Raw genomic sequence first — 21852 nt, forward strand, 5'->3', positions numbered from 1 at the left:
ATCAACACGGTAAGGATCAGAAATCCACAATAAGGATTTATATTTTTGCAGTCGGCTTATTGTTTAAGTGAAGAACACATTTTAGCACACTCTTCTGGCGCTGGCGGCAGAAATCCACCCTATCATTGAGAGGGGGGCTTGCAAGAGGTATGGCGCCTGCCCGTCCGGCGTGTTTACTACGACGGATGAAGTAAAGTGGGAATGATTTTCGTGAGTGTGTCATTGGTACTGTCTGTCTGTTTAACATAAATCGTTCATTGGGCAAATTAAATCAGGGTGGACTGGAAAGCGGTGAAGCAGAAACGTCTATTACAGCCGCAGTCGGACTGTCGTTGCATGCTTCCCGCATAGGCTCTCGGCAATCATGCTATTTATTTGATAGTGCATGCATTCAACGAATGCGCATTGCTGTCCCGATCACATTACAACTAAAAGGGGCACTAATAAACTGATTTAGGTCTCTAAAACGACAATATAGCGAGATGCAAGGCCGCTCTGCTATGCATGAAGCGTGCGAATGCGCAGCCCACTAGGTGCTGGCAGCAATGGTCCGGCACAGTGAATCTAGTTAGAGAATATTTTCCTCCTCTTCTGCTTGCTGTCAGTAAAGCTCTTTAGATGCGCTCCTCCAATTCACCTTATCTAACCTGCCCCCTTGGTATCACCAGCCGAGCAGAGTGGCTACGGTGACCAATGGTAAGTGGTTTGATAACCTACGCCCCTACGGTGCTAACGTTATCTCATAGTCAACCGTATATTCATACACCAACACAGTACCTTTTCTTCTCTGTCCCTGTAACGTGAACTAGAATGAAGGCAAACGCGTAGAACAAGGTTGAGACGTTGCGAAGTTAGTGAAAGTATCACGCTCCTGCGAAACTAATTTCGCGAACCTTCTGCGCGTACTGCAAATGCACGAAAAACGTAACACGTAATTTATTCACATTAAATTAAGTTCGGACCTGTCGCTGTGACAACTCGCTGGGACCTCCACCCACATGTGCAATGTCAAAACAAAACAGGACTGCGCGAAGGCAACGGGACAAGAAGGCACGAATACACACACACAAAGGGCAGACTCTTGACTGGCATGTTGACAGAGCAATGAGATTGACAGAGGTGATTCTTGTCCCGCTGCCTTCGCGCAGTTCTGTTTTGTTATAACCATGAAGAGACTAGCCCAACATCTCGTCTTACTTGCGATATCACTTTGGCAGCGCGTTTCGCACTTTTCCATTTCATCACGCTGCAGAGGGTTCCAGCACAAACAGAGAATGCAGTAATCTGGTAGAACACTGTTCCCACAATGCACAATGCTCAATATGCATAAGAGTTTCTTACCGTTCCAGACGATTACGTAAGCCGTGCAGTACGCTGTCCGTTTTCTTACCACCGGCGTCGAACCAACGAGTGCGAGTTAAGCGCGAGTAGTTGAGGCATACACCTCTTAGTTACGCAGAAAAAAACTTTTTCATGCCGTCTCTCTTCGACCCTCTCAAACATGACACCGTACAGCAACCCTTTCGTTGAGCAAAGCCCAAAGAAACACGGACACTGCAATCTTGACGAGACGACAAATTTCCGTTCGTGTTAAACACCACCTGCCGACGGCACTTCACGAGCGTATGCGATTCCGTAACAGATATGCGCGCGAAACGCAACACACTTCACGACATGCATAATCTAAGAAGCACTGCTAGCAAGGTGGTCGAAACGCACATCGGCGTGGAAACGGTCATTTAGAAGAGCATCGAGTCTACAAAAAAAAGGGTTCACTCGCGATGCCCCAGCAGACTGGGGGTGAAAAGTGGGCTTAGCTTTCTTAGGAAAACATGGAAGCGAAAGCTTTCAAAGACGCTTTGTAATTTCACGAAACAGCTATGAAGTCGCTCTTTGTTACAGGGTAACCATAAATCTCTTAAAATCGGTTGTGAAGCGGGAAATCCTTTTTCTGAGGCGCAGTATTCTTAAAACACCGCGAAACTTATGGGGGTGCCAGTCGGGAGGGCGACCCTACAAACACATATAAACACAACTTATGGCATCACTTTTCTCGGCTTGCAGGATTGCACAAGAGATGTCCGCTCATTAGACGTTCGCGAGAGCTTTGAATAATTGTATTACACAGTAAGCTACGACATTCCTGAGGCAATATAATATTAACACCCCGGTAAATATGACAATGTGCCTGCCGCCACCGGCTGGTTATCCGGTAGCTATTTTTCCGAATCTCTCGAGCTTCCCTTGTAGCCTGATGAACTGCCACATTAATATGATTGAATAATGGTCGTCTCAGGTGTGCAGATTAGAAAAATATACACAATTAAAAAGCCCTTTTCGAACGTCCTGACAAGTGGACGAACGACAATGGCCCAGAGTAACAGACGGCTGCGCAGACGACGCTCTCTTCCAGCTGGTACACGCCGGCATCCCCGAACGCGGCTTGTGTGTGCAGGCGGTGATTGTGTTTCGTCTGCTGCTGCGCGCACTTCATTTATCGTGCGGTGTGAGGTTTGTCTTAAGTTTAAAGGTTTTGTAGAGAAAATAATACAGCGCTGACACAAACGACAATGAAGGCTGCTGAGTTCCTGGCCGATCAGCTGTCGCGCACACTGAAAGCTCGAGCTGTTTTGACTTGACGAGATTGTGCTTCGCAATACGATCGTCCTGTGTCACCTGTTGCCATCTCCAGTGCTCCATACAACCCCAATAAACCCTGTTTATTGGGTGGAACGTGCCGGTGTGCGACTCGTACACGACCGTGGAGCTCTGAAGCCGTACGATACCAATGGCGACAAACGAGGTAGACCTACAGCCAGTGGAAGCCTCTTCGCAGTCAAAATCATGCTCCGTTGCCATTCGAGACCCCGCCGTCTTCAGCGGGCAGGGCGACCAAGACGTTTAAGATTGGTTGGCCTCGTACGAGGGGGTGGGTCGTCATAACCCTTGGGATGACCATATGAAGATTAACATGTCGGTAGAAGATGACGGTGTTGACCTTTATACGGTATGCAGTGACGTTTCTAACCTATGATATCGAAATCATGAGGCCGACATGCCATCTTGGGCAACCTTCAATGCAAAGTTCACGGACGCTTTCGGTCATCCTACAATGCGGAAAATACGCGCTGAAGAAGCATTGCGTGTACGAGCTCAGGATGAAGGACGAAATCTTTACAAGCTCTATTGAAGACGTCGTCGATTTATGCAAGCGTGTCGGCCCATCTATGCAGGAGGCTAACAAGATAAAGAACATAGTTGAGGGCATCTATGCCAAAACATTTCACATGCTGTGGGCAAAGAGCCCCACCAAGATGGCATAAGTCTATAATGTTTGTCAAAATTTTGACGATTTGCTCAAGCAACGCCTCTGCACTCATCGCCCTCCCGTACCTGTTGCGTCCATCTCTGGCCTGGCTGTGAACAGCGCCTTTTCAGCTCAGATCAAAGATTTCGCTCAGGATGAGGTCACCCGACAGCTTGGGCTCTTATCTGGCCCACGCCCGTCGTCTACAGCCTAGCTGCTTACCCCTACTATTCGGCGCACCATTACGCAGGAGGTTGCCAATGCTCTTCCCAATTTTGGCCAGTCAGCGCCTAACACCTCGTCAACCCTGTTCCACCGCAGCCCTAACCTCGTGCTGCACCCTTCCGTTACAAACCCTCTGTTGTAGTGCCACAGTGCCACCACTACCTGTGCCGGTACAGATGCCTCCCATGTATGCAGAAATTACCGCCCGTCCTCGGTCGCCACAGTCATTTCCGTAGGGCAACCGCACAACTCGTCGGGCCGCCAACACATTTCATTGCACCGCTCGCCATCCCCTAGCAGTCGGTCTTTCTCGCCAATGCGGCGTCGCAGCTTGACACAAGACTAGGAAAATTAGCAGCCGCAGTTCCTGGGGCACGACCTGCGCACATTTCTCCGCCACAAGTCCTCGTCTGTCTCGGCCGAAAGTTCTGGAAGGTTTTTGTTGACGGTGTTCGTGCGCTAGCCCTTGTCGAAACAGGGGCCACTCTCTCCGCCATTAGTGAAAGTTTTTGCCGCTCGCTTCATAAATTCACCACCCCACTTTCTAGACTTTCTTCGCACCGGCACCGCAGATTCCGTTCGTCCGTCTGCTTTTTGCACATCGCGTGTCATTATCGCGGACATCTTATACATCGTCGAGTTTTTAATGCTTGCCTCATGATGGCATGACCTAATTCTTAGCATGGGTTTTCTTTCCCATCACAATGCTGTTATTAACTGCGCCCGTGCCCACGTCGCCTTCTCTATGCTCTGTGATATAGTTCCTGACGAGGCGCCATCTTTTTATAGGGTCAAACTTGTTCGCCGACTACACCGACATGCCGCCCAACTGTGCTCTATTGTCCCCGTGTGTTTGCCCTTTTCTTTTGACGCCACTGTTCTTTTTGCACCTTCTCCGTGTTGGCTGCTCGCCGCCACCTCCTTCTTCCTTTTGCTATCCTCGATATTAACCGCGGTGTCGTCGACATTGTTGTTGCGAATGCCTCAAGCGCTATGGTCCCCCTATTTCGTGGCGAATGCCTTGGTCATATTGAAGTTGCTTTCCTCATCTCGCCTATTGATTGTGATGCATATTTACCACATAGCGCCGAGGTAGCCTCCCTAATGCCGGTTACTCCTTCTTCAGATATACCGAGGTGGGACCTTTTTAAATCATCTGTGGTAACTGACCTCGACCCAAATCACGCGAGCGACTGTTTGCTCTCCTCAACGAGTGTCGTTCTTCGTTTGAGGTTTAGACGACTTCCTTGGCCGTGCGACTGCGGTTGTTCACCACATCGACACCGACAGTCATGCCCCTCTTTGCCAGCAACCTTACCGGGGTTACCTTACGGAGCGCCGTGTCATTGCTGAGCAGGGCGACGACATGCTGCAACGTGGTGTAATTCATCTTTCGTCTTGTCTACGGCTGTCTCCTGTGATACTTGTGAGTGGCTCCATAAGATATTGCGTTGACTACCGCCGTGTTAGCAAAATCACCCGTAAAGACGTATACCCACTACCTCGGTAGTACTTGCGAGCGGGCTAATTGGCTATATGACTCCGACGACCTCTGGCGCTGCATGGTTATACACAAGCACAATACACACACAAGAGAACTAAACCAAGACGTTCACACAGATGATGCGCTCGCAACCAACTTCCTGTTTTGTGGTACGAAGAAGAAGGATGCATCACAAAAAGCGCAGTTACTATAAGAAGAAGTAAACAGAAGATTCAGAAAAAATTCGAAGAAATTCAGGATGAAAAAATTAAATGAAAATAAAACGAAAATAATGACAAATTACATCTAACTTCTTGTCACATTGACAAGTATCACCTTCTTGCAAACGACAGTTTTAAAAGACAGATTATCGAAGCATTCAAGATGATTTCGGGGGAAGAAGGGGAATGCGCGAGTGTGTTGTCGGTGGCGCTCAACATCAAGGAGGTGATACTGCTCTGTTTAGATAATTTGACAAGAAGGTAGGTGTAATTTGTCATTATTATCGTTTTATTTTTATTTATTTTTATTCTGAATTTCTTCGCATTTTTTTTAATCCTTTGTTTACTTCTTATAGTAACCCCACGTTTTTTGTGATGCATTATTCTTCTTCTTCGTATCACAAAAACAAGCAGTTGGTTGCGAGCGCGTCATCTGTGTGAACGTCTTGGTTTAATTCTCTTGTGTGTGTATTGTGTTTGTGTATAACCATGTAGCGCCAGAGGTCGTCGGAGCCACTACCTTGCATTGACGACGCCATCGAATGTTTATTTATTTTTATTTATTTATTTAGAACATACTGCAGGTCTACAGTAGATCCAAGCATGAGGGGCGAATACATAATATATGCAAAAATTGAAAAATGTTAAATACAAGTTGTAACACAAGATATAACAATAAATACAAGGCTCAGATGCAAAATACAAAAACTAAACGTAGAAATAAATGGCTCTCAATTTAAATGCTGTGAAGAAAACATTGAGTCAATAGAATCAGCTCTAGTTAAAAGATCTGGCGGACACCTGTTCCACTCCTCAATGGGGCGTGGAGAAAATGAGTATTTAAAGGCGTTAATCCTAGCACTGTAAGGGGTTAATGATTGTGCATAATGATTTCGGGTTTGGCGCGTAGTGTTAGGTTTAAAAAAGGGGTCTGCATTCATAGACAGTTTATGGTTTTTTAGTGAGAAAAGTAGTTTCAGTCTTTGAATTTTCCGGCGCAGCTGTAAAGTTCCAATACCGTGAGTTCTCATGAGGGTCGTTGGTAAGTCAGTTACACGATACTTTGAAAAAATAAAATGGACGGTTTACGAGGAGTCTACTTCTTTCCGTCCCTGAACCTGCGTTCTGGCTATTGGCAAGTTCCTATGGCTGAGCCTGACCGACCCAAGACAGCCGTTGTTACACCTGATGGACTATACGAGTTCAGTGTGATGCCGTTTAGTCTTTGCAACGGTCTTGCTACGCTTGAGCGAATGATGGACAACATCTTACGTGGCCTCAAGTAGAACATTTGGCTTTGTTATTCGGATGATATCGTCGTTTTCTCTCCTGATTTCTTGACGCACTTCTTGTGCTTGCACTAAGTACCGAGGTACCTCACTGGCCTCGGTATCCCACTAAACCTAAAAAAATGTTGTTTTGGCGCCTGCAAGCTGATAATAATGGGTCGTCGTGTCCAAAAACGGCGTCCTACCTGATCCGGATAAACTTAGTCTGGTGACTGAATTGACGAACCCGACTTCTGTTAAAGAGCTGCGCAGCTTCATCGGTCTGAGCTCATATTTTCATCGTTTTGTGCGCAATCTCGCTACCATTGCTGTATGGTCCCGCCGACTTGTTTATCTGGATCCTGATTTGCTATGATGCCTTCACTACGCTCCGACGTCTACACCACTTCGCCGCCCATTCTCCGCCATTACGACCTAACCGCTCCTAAAGAGGTGCACATTGACACCAGTGGAATCGGCCTCGGTGCTGTCCTCACTTAACGCAATCCCCGATTTTAAATATTGAGTTGCTTACGCTAGCCGATTGCTAACGATAGCCGAATCTAACTACACCGTCACGGTAAATGAGTGTCTTGCAATCGTGTGGGCCTTCACAAGATTTCCCCCTACTTGCATGGCCTCTGCTTCAACGTAATCACCGACAACCATGCCCTCTGAAGAACCCTTCTAGATGCCTCGGTCGCTGGGCTCCTTCAAGACTTCGACTTTGACGCCATTTATCGATCAGGACGCAAACATTTCGACGCTGACGCCTTGACGTGCTCGCCGCTGCCTTTTGCATCCTCGAACCCGAAATCCGAACCCTCCGTTGCAGCCCTTACTTTCGAGGACCTTAATTTTGAACAACGACGGGATGCCGGGATATCTTCGCCCCTAGACGTCATCAGAACATCCTCAATGTCGTCGTTTCCGCGAGCCCTTCGTCGTCAAGCGTCCGAATTTAAGATCTGGGGTGGTCTGTTGTATCGCAAAAACTATTGCTCGGATGGGTGCAAATGGCTCCTGGTCATTGCTAGCCATCTTCGCACAGAAATTTGTGCCCATCATCATGCCGACCTGCAAAGCGCACATGCTGGCCTGTTCAAGGCCTACGAGCCTCTTTGCCAGCGGTACTACTGGCGTGGGCTATACAACATTGTTCGCCGCTATATTCGCCCCTGTACTACTTGTCAACAGCAGAAGTTGTCGCCGCGCCCCTCCGCTAGTTTATTAGAGCCATTGCTTGTCTAGCTCGACCCTTCAATGGTGTAAGCATCGACGTGTATGGCCCCCTTCCATCTTCGACATCAGGCAACCACTAGATAATAATAGCCGTGGATCACCTAACTCGCTACGCGGAGACTGCAGCCCTGTATATGGCTAGTGCTCGGAACGTCGTCTCCTTCAACCTGCGCCACTTCGTTCTACCTCACGGGGCTCCTTGTGAACTTCTTAGCGACAGTGGCTACGGCTTCCTATTATGAGTGACCCACGAGCTTTTGGAATCTTGGCAAACACTACATCGAACCACCACAGCTTACCGTCCTCAAACCAACGGCCTCACAGAAAGATTTAGCCGAGCTCTTAGTGACATGCTGGCCATGTATGTTTCTTCTGACGCTTCTAATTGGGATCAGGTACTTTCGTACGTCACCTATGCCTATAACACTGCGTCTCAGGCAACGACAGGAATTTACACATTCTTTCTGCTATACTGTCGTCAGCCTTCCTTTCTGCGAGGCACCTACTTCCTTAACACCCCGAGAGTTCAGAGTATACGTCTCTTTCTGCTGTTGCCTGTAATGCTGAGCAGTACCGCCAGCTGGCTCGCTCATTCACGTCCGACATTGAAGACCTTCGCCTGCATGAGACCGATCACGGTAAGCCTGGTTCTGAATTTTCTACCAACGCTCGTGTGCTCCGACGGATTCGAAAATTATCAGCAAAGTATAATGGCCCATACCGTGTATTGCAGCGTGCATCTCCAGTTAACTACGCCATGGACCCGGCAACGCCTTCTTCGGACCACCGTCGCCGCGGGCGAGAAATTGTTCACGTCAATCGACTAAAGCCATACTACGATCCCCTTGTCGTGGCCTCGCCTTTAGACGCTAGGATGGCTCCCTCTTTCCGCCGGAGCAATTGTAAAGAAGAATATGATACAGCGCTGGCACAAACGACTATGAAGGCTGCTGTGTTCCTAGCCGATCAACTGTCGCGTGCGCGGAAAGCTCGGGCTGTCTTGATCGGACGAGAATTTTCTTCGCAGTACGATCCCCTTGCGTCACCGGTCACTCTGTCCAGTCCTCCGAACAACCCCAATAAACTCCTCTTCATTTTGTACTATTTAAGAGGGAATTTAACCTACGGGGTAACATGTCGTACAACACCAGAAGCAGCCGCGATTGCGAGAAGCACTCAGCCGATAACAACTATTTTAGGGGTCTGTTTGTCTTAACAACGCCAATTTATCGAGGCACTGTAAATTTTGATTGGCTTTGAAGCGCTGTAGCATAATTTACCACACTTTTGCTTCAAATATTCATTAATATGATGCAGCGCACCAGGAAACACACACAAGAAGAGGGACAAGCGCTGATTTCCTGGTATTTACTGGTGCTCTAATCAATGGCATACCAACTAGCCCAAATATCCGCCTTACTTCAAATATTCGCTAACTTTTACCTTCTGCTGTGTTAGTTGGTGGTCTCCGAAAATGGAAAATTGTTTTAGTAAAGTTTTCTTGCATGTGTTTTTATGAGCCATGCGCTGGCTTTTATGCCCATATGTAGAATGAAATATCTACCCGCGTTTCAACGTGGCACTGTATAATAATATTGTTCAGCTTTTGTGATGAGGTGTAATAATTTCGCACTTTGTTTTACGATGTTCATTGTTACTATGCATTGAATGACGACTTCACTGTGAAATCAGAAAACTGCGTTGAAATCTTTTGGCTCCATTCATTCGTATGGGCACTAAGCATCCTTTCATCTCCAGTCGGCTCTGCCTAGCGACAGCTCCACCGCATATTGCGTACGTCAAAAAATCGGCGTTCGTCTATTGAGAAATGTGGAAAGCAAGGTAGGCTGGGTAGGTACCGGCGACCCATGGCGGCAAAACTTTGTGTTTGTTTCAGTTTCATTTTTAGAAAGCACTTGTGCATTTCTAATTTTGGTCCTATTCGTGTGCTTTATATAGGTAGTTGGTCATATTGGCGTCTGAAGTTAGAAACTGATTTTGGCCCGGAGGACTCAGCGAAGTTAGCGAAACCTCTTCGAAATGGTTCACTGAGGAAACCGGGCGTCATGCCGGGGTACGCTTGCACTCATTCTTACAGTGTGCTTCCAGCGGCAGGATTCGCACCGACCACCTTCCGCAGCCGAAACGGACGCCCAAGTCACTAGTCCGCAACTGCACAGTGCGGGATACCAGGGAAGCGGGCGCGGAAATAATAGCACGAGCGCCGACTGACAGATTCCGGCGCGCAGCGACCAGCATGGTGGTACTCCAGCAGTACCTAGTGCTTCAGTGGACTAAGCCGTTAGGGGGGAGGGGGGACTCAGACAACCTACTTTGAATTGTACTATAGCATATCTTTATTTCACATTGAACTGCCCTGTCCTTTCTCCGAGTAGGTAACCAATTTAATTTCGCCTCCTGTTCCTCGCTATCTTTTTCTTTCCACTGCCAGTGTTCAGGGGCATCAGCTATTCAGATAGCAGATACCGTAGCTTGCAAACATTGTTTTACTTCCGGTTTGCATTATTTTTAATAAATAACCACCTACTGCAATTGGCAGCGGTAATAATCGATGTGATAGCCAGGAAACTGTCAGTCGGACACAATGTATAAACAACCTGGTGCTTCGTACTGTGTTTTAAAACTGCACGTGTAAGTCCTGATGGCAGCCTTGATGCGGTTTTCAATTTATGTAGTGATTGATCAGCAAGCCGAGTGAAGTGCACTTGAAAACGGTCGAGGAACATCTTTCCTAACACGTGATAATGCTGCTCCTTCAATTTCTTTATCGGCAGCCCAACCGATGAGGCGGCACGTTGAAATGCGGGTACGGATTCCATTGTACATTGTGCACTGTCGTGTTCTTCTCTATGTGTGTAGAGAGTACGATGTTGAACAATGATGTATCCATGATATCGAGAAAGATATTAGACGTCGCTGATAAAATTTGCACCTACTGATTCTTTGTTGTTTGAACAAAGAAAGAGCCAGTTCCGAAATTGTTGTGTTCGAACTGGTATAAGATAATACTTTCCTTATAATTCTGCGAATACAGACAATTTTAAACCTGTGTGTTGTAGTCCCATAACCTTGGAAGAAAGGTCACGATATACAAAAAATCTGAAAATATGCATAGTGAATCACGATCTCAATGCTCTAAACCTTCATCTGAGCGAAAGAAATTAGCTTTGCCAATTTCGGTAGCGCTGAAAAGCGCCGCTAATGTATGAAAGGCTATGAAGTCGCGCAGCCTTACAACCAGCAGTTACGTCATATCCCCACTCATAAAACCCAAAGGCCCTTTTGGTATGCAAGAAATGGTTTCCAATGGCACGAACACCCAAGAGTGAGGGTGTTAAAGTGTTGTGAATAACGGCATTGCCAAAGGGGTGTTTTTGTGTTTACAATGTACCGAAATGCAACAATTAATCGATATATTTCCGGTCGGCCTTTTTTAACACAATAGACACTTTGAAAAAAACGATGCCTATAATATGCTTGCAATGACCCATTTTCCAGCATCATCAAGTCCTATGAGTTTAAAGCGTTTGGTAGGACTTCCGGTCGTCTGCAACCAGCCATGATGCATGCTTGCCAAAACTGTCATCTTTTTCATGATACAAGTTACTAATGGGTACGTGTACTATGGAGGGCTAAATGCAACATGAAATGCAAAGTGAAGTGGAACTCAAGAGACTTCTGATGCGCGTACAAGAAGAGAGTGAGAAGTTTGGGCTTAAACTGAACATTAAAAAGACGAAGATCATGGCGTCTTGCCCTATCAAGTCCTGGAGCATCAATGGACAAGAAGTGGAAGCTGTGACAGATTTTCTGTTCTTGGGCGCCAAGATTACCTCGGAAGGAGACTGCAGCCATGAAATTAGGAGACGCCTGCTTCTGGGAAAGAGAGCAATGGTTAGCCTTGACCGCCTAGTAAAGAGCAGAGACATTAGTCTGCCAACCAAGATCCGTATAACCCGTGCTATGGTCTTTCCAGTTGTGATGTATGGATGCGAGAGTTGGACTGTGAAAAAGGCTGACCGCCGAAGAATTGACGCGTTTGAATTGTGGTGCTGGCGAAGACTCTTAAGAGTTCCTTGGACTGCCAGAAGATCAAATCAGTCGATATTGTCGACCATAAACCCTGACTGCTCATTGGAAGGTCAAATTCTAAAGTTAAAGCTCAGCTACTTTGGTCATCTGATGAGAAGAGAGGAGTCGCTGGAGAAAGATTTGATGTTGGGAAAGGTTGAGGGTCGCCGGAGAAGGGGTAGGCAGCGAACGCGATGGTTAGATGGCATTCTCGAGGCATTGCATATGAAGATATGTGATGTTAAGAAGATAGTGAGAGACCGGAAAGCGTGGCGTGACATGGTCCATAGGGTCACGAAGAGTCGGACACGACTGAACGCCTGAACTGAACTGAAATGCAACATGAGGCTTCTGAACTTGACTTGGCAGAGGAGCTTCTCATAGAATTCCACATACGTGCTGAATCTTATCCCTGCTATTGGCAGGAAAGATAAGCGCTAGAAAGAACTACGAATGACCTTGCCAATGAGAGCCTAGGTAAGTTCTGTTCCGTGTCACACGCTCAAATTACCATAACTGAATCAGTGCGTGGCGATCAGCAAGGCGACATTATTTATCCATTTCTATTTATATACCTCAATATCAGAAAGCTTCTGCGCTTTCTGATATGGTTAAAAAATGTGACTACGCTAAGACATTTTGATGCCTACTTGGTTCTGAACTACTTGGTTCTGAAACGCCTTAAAATGAGCATTGCCATGTAAAAAATGACAGCAAGGTAGAGGAACAGGCGGACATAGCGCTCACTAAACTTTGCACTTGTCCTCTTCCTTGTTCTACTGTATGTCATAGCACTGCTTGTACCATAATGAAAAGAATCAAAATATTTCAAAAATGAGAAAACGCCTATTACTGGCTTTAATCATAGCGTTTTTCATATGCCAAATTCAACAATTCGCGCCAGAATTATCATGTTTATGGTGGCGGCGATCTCGCTTCTTTCGGACCACGCCTCTTCGCTATAGCTGAAAAACTGGCACTGATGGTGCAGAGGGGCAGCTACAGTCCATAGAACCGCTTTGTGAGGCTTAACATCCCAAAGCAACGCAGCCTATCAGCGACTTCGTAGTGGAAGACTCCGTAAAACATTTAGACTAACCTGCCCTGACATCCCAAGCCCACAGACGTCTTGCTTTTCGCCTCCACCGAAAGTGCCGCCGTGGCCGGGATTTAATCCCGCATGCTTCAGCGCAGACATCTAACCATCATCATCATCATCATCGTCATCATCATCTTTATTTTCACTGCGAGGTACATGTACATGGATTATCAGTATTACGGAAGGAGGTCCCGAAGTCTGTCCGGGGGACCTCCTATGACAGAATGGATAAGATTAGCAGGTAACATACTAGGCAGTGAAGAAAAGAATATACAGGCGTGCAGAGAAAAACTATAATATAATACTTCAATCCATAGAACTCGCGGGGCTTGGAACCGCAGGCTAAAATTCGTCCCCAACAACGACGAGTAGTAGGTAGCGGTTGGTACCGCTGTGTATAGGTTCCCGTCATATGCCGATTCCTAATTCATCGGATCTTCTTTCCAATTTTTGATACGCCTGTCGCTAGATATGCAGCCATGCTTGTGTCAGCCATGGCATACTGTCTATGTTATTACTGCTTAAGCCCCAAAGTTTCTCTAATAGACGAACAACGCTGCCATGGGGAATGCAGGTATCTAAGCTCCGAACAGACAAGTGAAACAAGACGAATGATTACAGCACAAGGCCAACAAAGACTAATCTTTCAAACACTGATTTCAGCTTGTGGAGGTTTTTCTTCGCAAAGTTTACTTCGTGTATTTTAAACGGGAATGTCTTTCAATAACGCCGAAACGAAATATGATGCTATCGTAAAGATATTTTAAAATGACTAATCGGTGCCGATGCATTCAAAAGCCATTCAACCATTCAATTCTGAAAAAAAAAAAAAATAACCGATATATGCTGCTGAATATACAAGGAATTAAATGTATTTAAAGAAATAGTTTTTGCCACTTTTTCCCGTTAAGGGAGGATCTCGAAATTCTTATCTCGCCTCAAAGTGCATTTTATTTTTGAACCCTGGAAAAACTGCGTTTTTGTTCATCTAAGATGCATCAAATGAATTATCATGCACAGATAAAAACAGTGAATTGCAGGAAAAGGAAGGTTATTGGATGGTAACGTTCTTCTGTAGAGAGAGAGAGAAGAACAAAATGTAGAGATGCCAATCATGAACATTTTTGGTGGTTACATTTCGCAGTGAAAAGGAAGGCAGATTTTAAATTTTGAAAATAAAGTCTGGCTCAATTATATAGTTCTCAAAATAGCTCCGCGCTTTCACCATAAATGCTTCATCTTTAGCTGCGGTGCGAGCAAAAAGTATTTTCAAGAAAAACGCCGAACTGCCCCTGGCTCTTTCAGACTACATTGTTATTCTGCCTGCTGCCAAATGTTTGCTGTCGAGCTGTCACCTCTTAGCTCTCGCAAGTACCTTGAATGCCACTATCGCAAATCAACACTAAAGATCGCGTTCAGTTTTCCCAATATTAAACTCTCTCCAACCATCCCTTCCTTTGGTTATTATTCTAATTGGAAAACATCTCGAATAAAATACATCAGTTCAAGAAAACGGTTACTGGTCTGTACAGCTCATGATTCAGATATATCGCTCCTGTAATAACGAAAATGCGTTAGGCCTAGCTGAGAATAAGGCCTGTGAGGTTACCGTACCGTAATATACTGCTCTGAGAGGTCTATTGGCAGTAACTACACATTCCTTGGGCTAAATCGCCGTGACAAGGCTAAAAAGCCTAGCAGGTCTAACCAACCCTATTATTGCGAAGGCATGTTTAGCTTTGTAGTCTACAATTTGCGCTCAGCTATAGCTGAACCACTATCAGTTTAGGATTGGGCTCAGAAAGACGCAGTTTTAATCATGGTGTCTAAACGTGCGCTTGAGGGTGCCGGAACCAACGGCGCAGAACTGGCACAATACCTACAACACAATAAATTTTATCCTCAGCTCCTTTTGCACACGCAGCCAGCTGGTGAGCCTAAGCACATAGCACTACTGACCTAATTTGGCAGCGAAGTAATGCTTCCTCGTCTTCTTCTCCTTATCCTCCTCCTCCTCCTCCTCCTCCTCCATCTAAGGCGCACCGTGGCCACCCTTCCCCGCTGTGCCTCCTCCGCCGCTGGGAGCCCAGCGGCGGAGGAGTACTACTACTCCAGGTCTGAGCCCCTTCGCGTAGCGGCGGCCGGTATCCACGGTGACCTTTAGAGCAGGTGCAGGTGGGCTCTCAGCTCAAGCCGTCGGGTGTCCGCGGCCGGTAGCCACGGTGCGCCTTAGATGGAGTGGCGCTGCTACCATCGCCATGGCAACAGGAGCGGCTACTGCTGGGCTCCCAGATCAAGTAGTCGCGTGGACGAGGCCGGAAGCCCCGATCATCGTGCCCACGGCGCGCCGCAGAGGGAGTGGCGCCGCTGCAGAGGGCGCTGCCATCACCATGTATTAAAATTGATGCTGTAACCACTAGGCAATCACCACCGTTACCCTGTTGTTATATCCGCCTCCCATTCATGAAATACTGGGAGGGGCAGCAGGTGCTGTTAACGCACACTGAAAGGAAATTTTAGTACGAAACCACTTCTGTTTTTAACGATGGCTGTCATGATTTCCGGGTGCCGTCGCTATAGCCGAATATCACTTCCGCAACAACCATGTCTGCTGTCAACCACGGTCAGTTTAGGATTGGGCACGCGAAGGTGCAGTTTTAATCATGGTGTCTAAAAGTGCGCTTGAGAGCGCCGGCAACAACGGCGCAGAACTGGCAAAATACCCATGGTTATATTACGACTTGCTACAATTCTCATAGACTACAATACTTATCACGAAGAAGGTCAATGTCGAGGTCGAAGCTATTCACACCTCACAGGAAATAACATCGTGGTAGAGAAGTACTTACTCATTAGCATCCACCATAGGGTAGGCATGTAACAAGAAAGAAATCTATGCAACTATCTCAAGAATTTCTCATCTTAATAAAAACTTCGCCATATCCGGGTTCAAGCCCAAGGCCACTGCACGTCCGTGGTACTCGCCTGTTGACTAAGTTGATCAGGATGGCCAGCATATTATGTGGTAATACGAGGGCAATTTGATCATGTCTCGAGGTGGGAATGGCTTTTCTCCGAAGCTGGAGATAATGGATCAACAGCGGAATGGAAATCTTGCTGTCCCAATGCCTTCTTGGATGGTTGGCAGGAAAACTCCCTTATTATAAAGCTACTCACATGTAGAGGATTACCTTAATCACTGAACTATTTAAAGCAGGGTTAAGCACATAATACGAAATTAGGTTTGAACGTTTCAGAAGAGTCAGTAGCGTAATTAAGGCTCCTTAATCCTAATAAAATACGTTAGGCCTAGATAAGAGTAAGGCCTGTGAGGTCACACTGCGGTAATATATTGCTCTCAGAGAACTATTTGACAGTAACTACACATTCCTTGGCACAAATCGGCGTGATAAGGCTAAAAAGCCTAACAGGTCTAGCCAAGCCTATTATTCCGAATGCAAGTTTAGTTTTGTAGCCTACAATTTGCACTTAGCTATACCTCAACCTCTGCCAGTTTAGGAATGGGCACACGAAGACGCAGTTTTAATCATGGTGTCTAAACGTGCGCTTGAGGGCGCCAGCACCAACGGCGCAGAACTGGCAAAATGCCTACCACACAGTGCATTTTATTCTCAGCTCCTTTTGCATACACAACCAGCTGGTGAGCCTAAGCACATAGCACTTCTGACCAAATTGGCCGCTTGGTAATGTTTCTTCTTCTTCTCCTCTTTCTTCTCATCCGCCTCCTCCATCTAAGGCGCACCGTGGCTACCGGCCGCGACCATCCGACGGCGTCAGCTGGGAGCTCTGAAGCTGCTCTAAAGGTCAGCGTGGCTACCGACAGCGGCTACACGAAGGGGCTGAGACCTGGAGTAGTATTGCTTACGCAATAAACGCTACATATCTTGTGTGAGTATACATTGAAGCGCATAAACTAAAAGGCATACGCAATAAAATGCTTTTCTGAATGAAAATGACTTGCAGCCATTCTCTGATCATTCCAGTTGCGTCTGTCGCGCCATCTTTATTGCATTGAATAAAACGAATAAGAGCGCATTTAAAGACTCCACTACCAGTCGCTTCTGTGGCGCAATGGAATAACATCACGCACCTGATTGTAAGACATGAGCTCTATATTCAAGGTACAAGCTTTATTTTAAATTCACAATATAATATAAATTACGACCATATTTCATCGGGTATGTTCTCTTTAGGTTGTATAATACCATGTTTTTTTGTTCTTAACAGCAGCAATACCAGCCACGAACGCAGCCAGAATGTGACGGTATGAAAACGATTACTCTATACAATTCGCTTCACCGTAATAAATTCCGGAGTTTAGTGAGTGTATGTTAAATTTAGGTTGTGTTCACAGACAGCTCTGAGTGACAGTTCCATTTTAACAAGTTTTAAGCTCTTTGTTAACCTATTCAACGTTGCAAAGATGGCGCGACTTACGCCCCCGCTGTTTACAGTAAGTAATGTTAATCCATAAAATTATTTTATTAACATTTCATTTCGATTACCGTACTGCGCTTCATGTTGGACAGAACCTAAGGTTTTTTTTTATTTTTGAGTGAGGCACCCGGTACTTCGGTTGCTGCAGTTTTCTAGGAACGGCAATACGCGGTACCGCACATGACAGATGAGGACAACGTCGACGTTGCCACCTACCTTCAGCGTGCGGAGCGAGCTCGAGTACTTCCCCGCTGTGCCTTAAACGCCAACAATGCACCGATACCTGATGTTATAACTTACGACGACGCTAGGCAGTGTACGAAACGGGAGACAGGTGTTTTGGGCGCCCACTAGCCGTCACGGAGAAAATGAAAATGTCTAACATCGGTACTTTGACCGATACAAACCTTGCAATCGCCGCGTCGGGCAAATAGACTACAAAGACATTCCTGACGGCAAAACGGCTTCGCAACAACGCCACGCTCAAAGGAATTACTACATATTATAAGGACAGCCACCACCGTTTTCCGGAACCTAGATCTCCCGAGAGCGGACGAAAGGCTTCTCCTTAAAATTTTTACGAACACAATGCTGTGCCCGGCAGTCCTGAATCATTTCAATACAGACTTTGCTGGGGGCTGCCGCCTGTGTGCAGTAACCTTCTCGGACGTTTTCTACATTGTCTGAACTCATTCATCCAATCCCCACCTTTCCCTATCCTTCATTGCCCACCGTTCCAGGAAGGCCTGGGAGGCTGCTCTGCTCAACTGCCATGGCCTACAGTCCCAGCGGACCTTGGTCGCCAGGGTGCGAGCGGCGTTAGACGCCATTGAGACTCCGGAATAGGAGCTTCACCTTGATTTGTAGGGCTTGGGCCAATAGGACCACGGTCCAAACACCTCCTTGTACAAAGGAATAATTGTTTGTCGCCACCACCGTGCACGCCCGGAAATTGTACTGCACGTGTAGCGCTCCTTAAGCTTTATTAGGCGCGCTAATATCCCTCGATGTTCGCACTTGTTTTTGCTTAGCATTTTCTGCTAATTTACGAAGCATGAAGGCGATGCGTTTCAATGAGAAATGTCACGATTTATTGTAATCTTTCTTTCTTGCTACCAAGAACAGCTGGCAAACGGCGTTATCGCTTTTCTTGTAATACGCACAATATGTTTTGCTCAGCGTTTGTTGATGATTAGTGGCGCCAAAACTCAGCATCTTCAATTTTATTGCAGCCGAAAACGTGTCAATATTTATCTCGAATGACTGATGCCAGGCGGGACTGCTCGCACAATGTCTTAGGCTGTTTTGCTAGTTTATTTCGATGCTTACCGGCCGTTTTTAAATTGGGCACCGCCGAGTGTGGCGGACAATTATAGTGCGATGGCCCATGTGCACAACTTTCGCTATCGACGCCACCCTGTTGCCTTATTCTATTGTGGGCGCATCTCACAGCAATAGAGAGTCAATGTCAGCGTAATTGTAGTCTCTTCCTTTGTCGCCTACAGCATTGCCACCCATTCGTGACAATATCAGCGATAAAATGAGCGAATGAAATAAGCCTGGTATGGTGGCAAGATGCAATTATATTTTTCAACGTACTTACCACAATTCATATCTGATAAATTTCAATAAAAAAATCTGGCAAACATCAATAGGCTGTTAGCACCACACCAAAAGTCAATATCCCTTGGGAACCATATAAATATTAAGCTTTAGTAATTGCATCTTCCGTAATAAGATGTAATAGTCCACTTTGTTTTAAGCCTGTGCAGAAGGAGCCCATGAAATATCTCGAGTTCCAGAACGTTTTATAGACATTACCCAATAGACACACAGGTAAGTACCCAGTCGGCCTGCTCATTTTGGTAAGCATAACTTAAGCGAACTATGAAAAGGAGACGTTTGATAAAAAATTGCGAAACTATGCGATGATTATCGCAACGCCCATCCTTATTTCCAAGTATGATTACTAGACACTCCTTGGCGACCTGAATACATCCTTTCAAGTGGAACGTTAAGTCCTTCAAGTGCAATGTCAGGTATTTTAGTCAGCTTGTTTGGCCTCAAGGCTCCAAATCTCTATCAATCTCCTGACCTTATTCTTTGTGCGCATAGATAGAATTAAGTAGCCCGACTCTCCCACATCCTAAAAAAAACATTTCTGCTAACAAAGTGAATGCGAGCAAACTGCAGTTCTATTACTTCATCAGTGGTGGTCAAGTTGACAAAGTAAGAAGTGAAGGAAAATAATTTCCCTTACTGCCAAACGTGCAGAGGACGGCTTTTTATGTCAAGAAGAAGCAATCGACTAAATTGTAGAAAATGTGCGCTTACCTCCGCGAAAGCTTGTGCTCACTTATGCCTGCTGGCAGAAAGAGAAATAAAGTGTGCACGACAAATCTTGTCTCGCCAGATGCGTCACAGGTGTGTGGTGGAAGACTACCCTGTCAAGATAACTTGCTAACATCGACCTAATATATCACCTATCAACAATGGGCGATGCGAGCACTTTGCTTCCTAGAGTTTGCTGACAGAGCAAATCCATATGGCAACTGCTGTGAGCTCTAAAGCCTCATGTCTTTAAACAAAGTTATCCCTCATAAAGCATGAGGAAAAAACAGCAATGTAACAATCTATGGACTTGGTACTTGATAATTCACAGTGATTATCAGCGTGGGAGGCTTCCCTCAGTCCCCGCCCTCTATTAAAAAACGAATTCCCCTTTTCAACGTTTCAAATAATCCACAAACATGGCATAGGCTATCATTCCCTAAGCTCTCTCTATTCTCTCAGGCTGACCTGCGCAGAACCTTTTCCTTTCTGAGTTGCCCAATTTACAGTTGTTAAATTCGAACCCATCACGAAAATAATGCTGCGCGTTCCGCTCAATATAGCGCCTCCAGCGAATGGGGCCAAATCATTGCCATAATATTGTTACGGAGAAGGCCAGCACGAAGATTTTCTGCATTGTGTGCTTGCAATTGCTCTTGCTCGTTTCTCTCGATGTGCTGTACTTGTATGCTGTGCCATGTGTCTTGGACCTTCTTGTCCCGTACCATAGAAAGGATATTTTGGTCAGTTCACTTAGAGTTGCTAAAGTTCCACCGCAGGGCGCTGGCAGGTAAAAGTAGCTTCAACAAGCACTAAGGTGATTGGATAAACCAAGCGTACACACGCGCCGCCGCTTGCAGATTATGGTAACTCTGCTCTCTCGAGCGAGGCTAAATTGAACAGATTGGTCTGATGCTTCGAACTAGTAGGAAAGCTGTGTGTGACAGGAAAGCAGGAATGTGTTTTGCCCTGTACTCTGACTGCTCAGCCTGTGTAAAATCATTGCTCACACCAAAGTCAGGACCCCAAGCTCCCGGGACCTCTCGTCGATCATTCAAGCAAAGTAAGCCTCTTTCTGCATAATACAAGCGGGTTTAATTTGGAAATATTCATTTTTATTTCACCTCTCAGGAAGCTGGAAAAGCAGAATGTTCTTCACTAAACAGATAAATATTCGTAGCCGTTTAATCAGGTTTGTCGTAGTAATCAGAGGGATAAAGTGATGTTCGGTATCACCGTTCTTCACGCGGGCTTGACCGGCTCGTTTTCTTGGTAAGGATAGGTGTCGTTACAATCGAAAAATAAAACTAATATAATAGTTGTTACAACAGGGCAGCCGCCTCAACCACGATGTCAGGAGAGATTTGAGGGATGCACTGATATAAGTGAAGAGGATCACATTCTGGCAGGTTAAAAGTGTATAACTTAAGCTCCGTGTATCGGGTTGCTGTACATCCAGAATCAAAGCCACATTTGCCCACCATGTGAAAAATACACTCACGCTAGCCGGTCAAGCAGAGAAGTATGTCGCTGATCCTAGGTGCAGCGTATACCATCAGAAACAATGGCAAACAGGGTGAAGCAGGCCTAATGAAGTTTACAGTCTAATTGTATCGCATTATCAAGGTGTCATGCCCTTGTCGTCCTTCTTTCGCTAAGTGAGTAGCTCTGATCCATATATTGCCATAATCTCAATATCTATTTTCCCTGCAGGTTCTGCTTAGTATAAGCCATGCTTAGTATACTGTCCTAATAAGCTGTTAGTAATAGGTCATTATGATTTCAATGATTTGTTTATCAGCGGTTTGAACGAAGGCATATATGGCTCCGCTCTGCAAGTTGTGTAGCGCGAAGACATTCTCGACGAAATCATTGACCTATAAATTTTGTAATTGCTCCGAATATAGTCCGAATGCCATATACTATCCGCTAGTGACTCTCTCCGAGTGCGCTAACGTAACTAAGCTGATGTCAAAGGGTCTCGCATAAGAACTTTGTCTTCGAGCAAAATAAAGTAGTTAGGCGAAGCGTTTTTTCTGCACCTCATACATCCTCGTGTCAGAAGGTGGGCAATGTCGGATAAATAACCATTAATCCATTCGTTATATCGAGCTTGTTCCTGTAAA

General features: G+C 45.9%; 1 protein-coding gene across 1 annotated transcript in view; it reads right to left on the reverse strand.

Moving 5' to 3' along the window:
- LOC146174292 (neprilysin-1-like) overlaps window positions 1-19827 on the reverse strand; it is a 128402-nt gene extending 108575 nt beyond the window's left edge. The window contains exon 1 of the mRNA XM_084584986.1: window positions 19730-19827. The gene's annotated coding sequence lies outside the window, so the exon portion shown is untranslated. The remainder of the gene's footprint in view (window positions 1-19729) is intronic.
- Between the last annotated feature and the right edge of the window lie 2025 nt (window positions 19828-21852).

The sequence above is a fragment of the Amblyomma maculatum genome, chromosome 11, assembly GCF_055883805.1.
Source record: "Amblyomma maculatum isolate TAMU_Amacu chromosome 11, ASM5588380v1, whole genome shotgun sequence".
Classification (NCBI taxonomy): domain Eukaryota; kingdom Metazoa; phylum Arthropoda; class Arachnida; order Ixodida; family Ixodidae; genus Amblyomma; species Amblyomma maculatum.